General features: G+C 42.2%; 1 long non-coding RNA gene across 2 annotated transcripts; it reads left to right on the top strand.

The window, feature by feature from the left end:
• Window positions 1-36: 36 nt before the first annotated feature.
• LOC120584251 (uncharacterized) lies at window positions 37-8,850 on the top strand. Of its 2 annotated transcripts, none has more exons than XR_005647997.1 (4): window positions 37-231; window positions 1,863-1,957; window positions 8,292-8,334; window positions 8,775-8,850. It is a non-coding gene; the product is annotated as an uncharacterized LOC120584251 (long non-coding RNA). The 2 variants fall into 2 exon arrangements; XR_005647996.1 differs by having other exon boundaries at window positions 38-231; window positions 8,778-8,850.
• Window positions 8,851-9,248: the final 398 nt, after the last annotated feature.

Here is a 9,248-nt window from a genome sequence, read left to right as displayed (position 1 = left end):
AGGGGCGGGGCGGGAACGAGGCAGGGGCGGGGCCGCGGGCGGAACCGAGCGTCCCAGGCTCTTAACGCGAGCCGGCTCGCGGCGCGCTAGTTCTCAGCTGCAGTGGCGGGTGCGCGCTCCTGGACGATCCGATCCTCAACGTGGGCAACTTGGGAGTGAGTGTCCGAATACTTCGCCCGCTGCTGGAGTCCTGCTGTTTACCCTTCGGTTATGGCGGGGGAGGAAGACGGAGTAGGTTCTGGGCATGATTACAAATGGAAGAAGCGGGGGCGGGCGGGGTGACGCTGTGGGAAGTCAGGAATCACTCTTTAGGAAGAGCGAGGACTGAGAGGGAAGGGATGAGAGGTAGTGTGGCTGAGGTTCCTGTCATTTGTGAAAACAAAATCAGTATACCAGAGTAATATGAGAATGAATGACTTCAGGGGCCCGGATGCTAAAGATCAGGGGGAAACAAAAAAGATTAATCAGCTTTATTGATTGAACTAATTTCTCTGGCAGTGTAAATATGGGGAGGTACGGGACAAACAGTTAAAAGGAACCTTTTTCTTATTAAAGAAATGGAAACAGAAATTCAGTAAAGACCCATGGCAGGGGAAGACGTTGTGCCTCGGTTACTGGGACCCCTGTAGCAGTTCCAGGGTTTGGAAATCCTAGAGCAGCTGAGATCTATTAAACTTCTCAGATACCTGAGGTTATACTTCTGGCATAAGCCAACCCAAGGTCTGACCTCAACTATCAGAAATAACGCAGTAAAGATAGAAATACAGTGAAACATGAAGCGTCGTAAATGAACAAGTCTGTCTCCAGCTGGGATTGGCGATGCCTCAGTTTCCTACTTCATCTCATTTTGGTAAAACGGACAGATGTCCATCAAAAAACGAGTGTCTTGGTGGTAAAACCACCTGGTAAAACCAAACAGTAGACCATTTCTAACAATAAATTTCAAATAATTTACTTTGGAGGTGAAGAGAGGCCTCTATGCCTCATCACTCTGCTGTTTGTCCTCTTGGGAACCATACCCCAGTCCAAAAGGCCAAACTTGCTTTTGCTTTAGCACTTCCGTAACTATGCTTGCTTATCCCATTCTTTACTGCACAGCATCTTCTGCCCAACCACCCCCACTTACTAGATGAAATTTGTCTGACTATTGAAATTCTCTTAAGCATCCTGGTCTTATCTCAGATGCTTAAATTCCTCTGTAAATACCTCCTGGGTTTCCCTAGCCAGAATGAATTACTCTGGCACTCTATGATTTGTATCTGTGTTCAGCTCTTTGATCATTTGTTTTATGCTTAATATTTCACCTGGCTGACTCCTGTGCTCTATTCAGAGCTCTTCCAAGTCGAGGACACTCAGTCCCCTTGTAAGTGCTGTTTCTGTGTTTGCAATGAGTTGAGTTTTTAACAGTTGGGCTCACACAGAGCATTGCCTCCTTCACCGAGGTTCACTCTGAAACAAGGATCTCTGAACTCCAGAGATGGAACTTCTGCCAATGTCTGGATTGTCCCTATGTGGCCCACGATGGCTTCCAGCCTCATTTATAAGGAGAAAGTAGAGCTGGGAAGAAGAAGGGCCCAAATGCAGAGATTCCTATAATTTCCTGCAAAGCGCTTTGGAAATTGCCTAGGAATTCGTGTTCGTAAGCACAGTGAGTGAATATGCAGACCGTTTCTCAGAACAAAAATGTGTGGGTGGGGTCCTTTTATTCCATGGGTCCCAAGTGCCTCATGATGCTAAGACAAGGTGAACCATGGAGATTGTTATGAGCACTAACATCTGCCGGGCGAATATTTTAACCTCCATCCGATCTATTTTTTTTCCCCCAATTTATTAACATCAATGTGATCGTGTTCACTTTACAGATGAACGAATCCTGGTACAGACATGGTGGCCTTTCGGTTTTGCCTCACACATCTGCACTGAAGCTGTGGGATGCAGCTAACCTCAGCGTTTTCAGGTCAGTGTTCAGGCTAATTCACACTGAACAGCAGCATCTCCCAGTTGTGAGTGAGCCGAAATAAAACAGGAGCTACGGCTGAACAATTCTAATCTTTGGCAGAGAGGGTGGAAGGTGAATGGCACTATGAAAAATGAAGAGAGTCTTGTTTCCTGTGAGCTAAAAATGGATAGCTCCAATTATTGCTCCTTCCACACATGAAGACGGTACAAAGTTAGTTAGTTATAAATAATGCATCCAACCATAGAGGGATGAGCTATATGTTATGTTATTGTACATTAAAAACCTTTATGAGTGTGGCAAGAGACACATATACCAACAGCTGCTAAATTCAGAATCCTGGAGCTGTATCTTATTTTAATATAAGTGAAGAATCATACAGTCTATCGCTCTGGGGATTTCCAGCTACATAAAAAGATCTAAAGTCTACATGAGATTTTACTCATGATTTCAAAGCACTTATGAAAATCTTTTTTCTCTATTTGAATGTCTTTCAACCAAACCCCCAGCCATACTACTGACAACAAAGATGACACTTTCTAGACTAGATTCCCAAAGCAAGAAACTGTCTTCCTTTCTCCCTTCCTCTTTCCTTCTTTCCTTCCTTTTTAAATTTCTTTTCACAGTTATCTAAAGAGCAGAATCAGAAGCCCATTTTCTCCCAACCGTGTGGAGAAGCTGGTTACTGCACAATAAGTGGTTGGAACTATGTCTCAGAATGACTTAATTCAAGTGACGCCTGAGACTGGAAAGTCAGCCAACATTTTAAGGGGAATTGTATGTCTTAAGATCGGCAACTTCACGTTCTGAGCCTTAGAACATAAGGCGAATAATACATCGCATTCTAGAGAGAAAAAGTGCAAGCAATAAAACAAGCCAAGATACCACGTAAAGTCCTTCAACTGAAATCTTTTGTCCACGATGTTATTCTGGTAGACTTTTAATAATTGGGGCAAAGATATCCAAGAACCCATCGGTGTGCATTCGGCATCTGACCAGGCACAGATCTCTAATGCGCGGGCTTGCTCAGTGAGTGGGCATTTGAATCTGGGGATGACTTTGTTATTCTTCCCTTAGCATACTTGTTATGGTTTTGGCTATAACAGCTCAGATGCAGATTTCTTGAACCAGTTGCGCAGATGAGATGTGTATCATAGTGATCCATGAGCCCCGTTAGAACAGAGTTTGAGGAAGACAGCAGCTGTAATTGTACAGAAAAAGACACCAAACTTAAACTGCACATTTTATTGGACGATTGGCCAGCAGTAATAGACCGGACCAATAATAAAGACAAAACCACAGATTTAGAGCAGGCAGTAGAATCTGGAAGAACTCTGTGCAATTGCTTTGAATACACAGCGTCTCAAAATGACAGGGATTTTGCCCACAGAGTTGCTAATGAAGATGTGGCTGAGTGTTCCTTGAGTGTGTTTTTCCAGCTGTACACGAGCGTGTGTGACAGTAACTGGATTTATAAAAATTTTAAAATACCAAAGCCAAATTCTGAGGAAAGAAGTTTCCCCGCAAGTGCACTAAAGCCTCGAATTCATAAATGAGAAGCTTTATTGCTACCACCTCTGTGTATATACAGTTTTGCTTTTACCATGAAAGAAAATTTTAGACAAAGTGAAACTTACAAGGGGAGCAGAAGATGGGGCTCTTCCCAGCCCCCCACCCTACTATATGGCTCTCAACTCTGGGGCCATTTCGCCTCTCGGGACATTTGGCAGTGTCCGGAGAAATTTTTGATTGTCACAGCTAAGGGATAGGGGACTCCTGCCATGTAGTGGGTAGAGGCCCCGGACGCTATTAAACATCCTGCAAAGCACAGGACAGCCCCACCCCCACACCAAGCAAAGAATTATCTAACCCAGGATGTGAATGCTGCTGAATTTGAGAAACCCTGCCCTAGCCCACTGGTTCCAAAAATTGATGATGTGCAGATCGTTGGTAATTGTTTCAATCAAGTCCTAAATTATCCCCTGGGCTTTCGATCACCTCATGTCATTAACCCCAGAGCTACCTCTTTCCTCTTTTATTCACACATGGCTTTCTGCTGTTTACCAGACACCGGGCCCATTTCTCTTCGCTTGACCAAAGACACACCTAAACCTGTGATTTCACCTCATGTAATACCCTGGGCTGGGCCTCTGGTAAATGAATTACTACAAAACAATAAAGGGAAGAAGTGACTTTAAGATTATAGGAAATGTTCTTCTTGTGTTAAAAAAAAACTAAGCACGCCCCTTTATGCACACACAGGAGGTGAACACACACTCACAGGCACACCCCAACTACCTTTAGTATTATTTGAATTTATTCCTCTAGGATAGTGATTTTCGGATTAAAATTCTTGGACCACCAGTATCTGAAATCCCAGGGTTTTGTTAAAAATATCAGTTTCTCAAATCTGTCGCAACCCTGCGGATAAGACTCTATGTGTGTGACCCAGTGATGTGCACCTTTTACATGCCCCTCGGATGCACGCCACACTTGACAGTCACTGCTCTAAAACAAGGACTCATCCTTCTCCTCTTCCCTACGCACCCGGGAGTTTGTCTCCGAGGGACCGTTTGGCGATGTGACAAACATCCTCAGGTTGGCAGGAGCTCAGGGGCTGACTGGGAATGAGTTGGTGTTGCAAAATAACCCAGAGACACATATTTTGCAGCTAGTTTCATTATTTTACATGCTAATTGTTCACTCTCACATGCGACAGGTAAGTAGGATTTATAAAACGAGAGAGAGAAATTAAGGCAACTTGGGAACAGGAGAACTTGCATTGCACGTTCTTTGAGCAAATCATTTAAGTGGAAGGTAGCAGAGGAGTTTGTCCTGGGTCCTTGTGGGGCCAACTTGCAATTTGTTATGAAGTCCCCAGAAAACAGTGACAGTTTAGCTGTGGAGCTGATGTGACAAACTGTCTCCGTATAATGTCAGTCAGTAACCTTCCCTCGCTGCTGTCACATTAGCAAAATCCAGCCGGCGGCACATTCCTCAGTAGACGTCCCCCATGGGAAGCCCCTGGACGTGAGGGCCCTTCCTCACCCAGTCCACGCCCCGGACACTTCTCCCCCTGCTTCTGCGCATTCACTTCTTTATTCTCTTTTTTTGAGATTCGAATTTACTATATCTGTCATGGGGATATGACTAAACACGGCAGACCCTCACCATGAGTTTATATCGCCTCGATGCTACCATCAGGCAGAAATAAATTATATTTTCGGGACTCCACAGTCACAGTCTCAGGAGAGGAAAGATGATGGCACCGCACGGGCAGAGTTCCGTCGCGACTCACTCAGTGACAGAAGGTTCAGGGCTAGCCAGTTCAAGCATTGCTACAGGGGCTGATGCTTGCGGGTTTAGGGTATCAATCATCGGAAAAGGACAAAGCTGGCTCATACCTAAAAAGTATTTACCATGTAACAATGCACCACAAGGCCGTGCTCCCCCTGAGAGGCATATATATAATAAGCAGTGGATTTGATGGTAGGGAGCTGAGATGGTGGCATCTGAGGTGGGGGCAGGATGGTGGAAGGTGAGATGAGAAGTTGACTATGTCATTCAGAAATGCCCAGCATTGCACAGTATATGCGGACCCCTTTTTCTTACCCCCTTTGCAAAAATTATTCCTTTGGCAGAATTTATTAAATTTACCTGATTATAAGAATCACCTAGAAGTGCTTGTTAAAAATACACAGTATGAGATCTGAGGCCCTACCCTAGAATTATGGGGGTAGAGTGGGGAAGATCATGCAAGGAATTTATATTTTGAACTGTCATATTGATCATGCAAAATAGGCCAACTGCCCTTAGAGAGATAACCTTTTTAACATATTGCCAGCTACTTACAATAGAACATAAATTAGTTTCAGATCCAGAAAGCCAGTTGGATAGGTAGAGAGGGGAAGAAAAAAGAGGGGTTTGAGTGAAGTTATAGAGCTGTGCTGTGCAGTACCGTAGCCACATGTGGCTAGTTAAATTAAAATTAATTAAAATTAAATAAAATTAAAATTCAGTTCCCTAATTGCGCTATCCGCGTTTCCAGTGTCTAAAAGCCACTTGTGATTAATAGCTATAGTAATGATCAGCACAGATATAAAGCACCCGCTTTGTTGCAGAAAGTTCTATTGGCTCACATTGTAGATGAAGCTGGCCAGGGAGGGAGGGAGATGCTACAATATTCATTTCAGGGGTCCTCGGTCATAGGTCTATGCGGAGTTGGTAGATAATTACCATGTTGATGATGATGTTGATGTACCAGTAAGTACTAGCTAGTACTTACTGAGCATGGATTATGTGCAAAAGACTTCCTGTTGTAACCCTCTAAACGAACTACATACTAACCATGGCACCACGCTGCCTCACAAGGGACTGTATGTGCGTGACATCAGCGAGTTGATTGTTGTCCTGTGCATTTAAGGGATCCATGTAGCCTGATAGCCCTTTTTCAAGGAAAACTGGAAGTCTAGATTTTTTTGTGTGTATGTAAAATAACTTGATTTTTTTTTTTAATGGCTTGAATTTTTTTTTTTTGAAAACACTGTGAAGTCCAAATAAAATATGTGAGGTGGATTCAGATCATAAATGGCAAGGTTTTCACTTTTGATTTAGAAGCAGGATGCACTGAAAATTAATTTCCTGATTTTATGTTAGCCCAACTCTGCCCCAGGAATTCAACTTCCATTTTAATGCTGGAGAGAAAAGTATTATTCTTTCTCTTAAGTTATCTATGCTACAATCTTTCTAAATCTGGAATAGTCAGACTGGTGATACAGTCAAATAATTATATTTATATTTGCAGGAATGTATTATACTTTATTTCTTTCATTTATTCAATAAAAATTCACTAAATGCTCGATAATACACTGTGCCAGGCACGGTTTGGGAAACCCTTATAGGAAAATAAAAAATTCTAGCCAAAATGAACTTATCTAATGTTATAGACAGAAAAGATTTCATGAAAAGACATAATAGGTATGAATTATTACTGTGATTGTTTTCTGCATTTTAATCATTTTCAATGATCTTGAAATGTCTGAAGGATCCTCTCTATCCTACTGCCCATTGTTTTCAAAAGCACATTTAAAGTGATGAGGATGGGTGGTTGAAAACGACTCAGGAGCTGGGAAAGTGGATAAAAACCTAAATGTTACAAGAAATCTCTGGGATGTGCGCATTTTTTCAGAGCTGCGCCCCTTCCGTTATAATGCCTGGAGGCCAGCCAGGCACGAAGCCAGCTGGCCGAGTGCTGCAGAAAGGAATCCTGGGACTCCTCTTGCTGACCTGTTTCCAGACTTCCCAGCACAGCTAGCCAGAGACTTCCTATAGACAGAGAGAATTCAAAAACAACCAACATGATAGTTCAGCTATTTATCTAGCAACCACTGGGGATGAGACTGAGCTGTTTCCCCCGCAGCTGGATGCAAAGCAGACCACTGAGAAAGTTCAGTGTGAAAGGACAGGCCGTGCTGTTGGCGTACGCCTCGTCCTGAGCCAGAGCTTTTTATGAGAGGCTTCGGTCAACCCAAAATGCAAGGCGAAAATCTCTCTTTCGTTGGTAGTCCTTTTAAACATAGTAGATAGAAAATAGGTGGACAGAACCATGTTTTCCAAAAGTTCTTGATGATGAGAATCACCAAAGGCCCTCAATAATTCCATCTGCTGAAAGTACAGATCCAAGGGCTACGATGAAGTCAGGAATTTGGGGTTCTTGGCAGGCACATCAAGTGATTGTTGTCACCAGGGAATTTTAGAAAATACCAGAAAAGAAGGAAGGAGAAAGAGTGGTTCTCTCCCCATGACGGGCATTACTCGCGATCACCTGGTGTGTGTCAGCTTTTACAGGCATATGGATATGTCTAGGCTTTGGAGTGACATGGTCCCGAGTTTGAATCCAGGCTCTGAGGCTGTATGGTAAGTTTCTATAAGACTCGGGCCAGTTACATAACTTTTCTTAGTATAGATGTCCTTATCTGTAAAAATGGGGTCGCCGTATTAGTAACTGCTTAGGGCAGTTGGGACTTTGAGAAGAGTCAGAGAAAGTCCTTAGTTCAGAACTGAGGCCAGTCTCAATGAGGGCTCTTTACAGTTAAAAAGCGATTTCATACTTTGTCTCAATCTTTTTAACAATCATGTGAATGATATATGATTAACTCAACGTCATGTACTAAAACACTGAGGAAGAGACGTTCAGGATAGAAAATATCATATCTTAGGATAGTGTGACCAAAATAACACACCGGTGTCTAGCAACTTGCTTTCTGAATTTTTCTCATTTTAAAGACTGAGAATATTTTAAGAAAACATCTCATCCATTTCCCTTATTTTACAGGTGGAGAATCTGAGGCCCAGCAAAGTAAACTAATTTGTTCAAGGTGAGAAAGAGACAGACCAACAACTGGGACCAGAGCCCACGTTTTTTTATACAGATCTGCAGTCTTACCATTGCATTGTTGATGATGTAATTTATCTTTAAGTAATCCAACGATACATAATTTAGATTTGCTTCTTCTGATAGTAAAAAAAAAAATAAAAATAAAAAATAACTTCTAAATAGCTATTCTATATGCATCTTAAAATAGAGCGTTTTTCAAAGGTTTATCTAGTTTACATTTGCACCAAAATTCTTTCAGAATCATTTTAAAAACATAGGTTTCTATGTCCACCAGAGATCCTTTTTTAATCAGAATCTTGGTGGGGCGTGAGAGTATGCATTTTTATCAAGTTTACCAATTAAAGTTTGAGAACTACCTTATTAAACTCTTATGTCCTTGAGACCACGCATTGTGTAAATTTCTTTCTTTCATATTTCCAGCAGTTCCGGACAGAATTCGAGCCAGACACTTGTCACTCAGTTAACTCTCATTAAATTGAACTGTGGTGGAATCGAACTGTGGTAAAATGTTTTGATTATGTAAAAATCTGTGAGGCACATGCATGGATGAATCATTTCCAAAGATATCATTTATAAAACATGAACTGAATTAGAAGCATAATTCTCTTACCAGATATATTTGTCTGTCTGGAGAATATTCATATATAAGAGAGGGAGAAGGCGAGGGAGAAAGAGATTGGAGAAAATTAGCCTTCGGACAAATAGAATCTGGTTTGACAGAGACGGGAGAAAAGCCCAAATACCATGGCAACTTTGAAGAATGTTAGCTTGGATATTAGTTATCTATCAGCTGCACAACAAATTACCCCAAACCTGGGCAGCCAAAAGTAAACAAACGTTTATTTTCTCACACAATTTCTGAGGATTAACAGCCGGGAGGGAGCAGCTACACAG

This window comes from Pteropus medius, unplaced genomic scaffold, assembly GCF_902729225.1.
Source record: "Pteropus medius unplaced genomic scaffold, Ma_sr-lr_union100, whole genome shotgun sequence".
Classification (NCBI taxonomy): Eukaryota; Metazoa; Chordata; class Mammalia; order Chiroptera; family Pteropodidae; genus Pteropus; species Pteropus medius.
The sequence above is the reverse complement of the archived record's forward strand: the minus strand, read 5'-3'. Positions and strand labels throughout refer to the sequence as shown.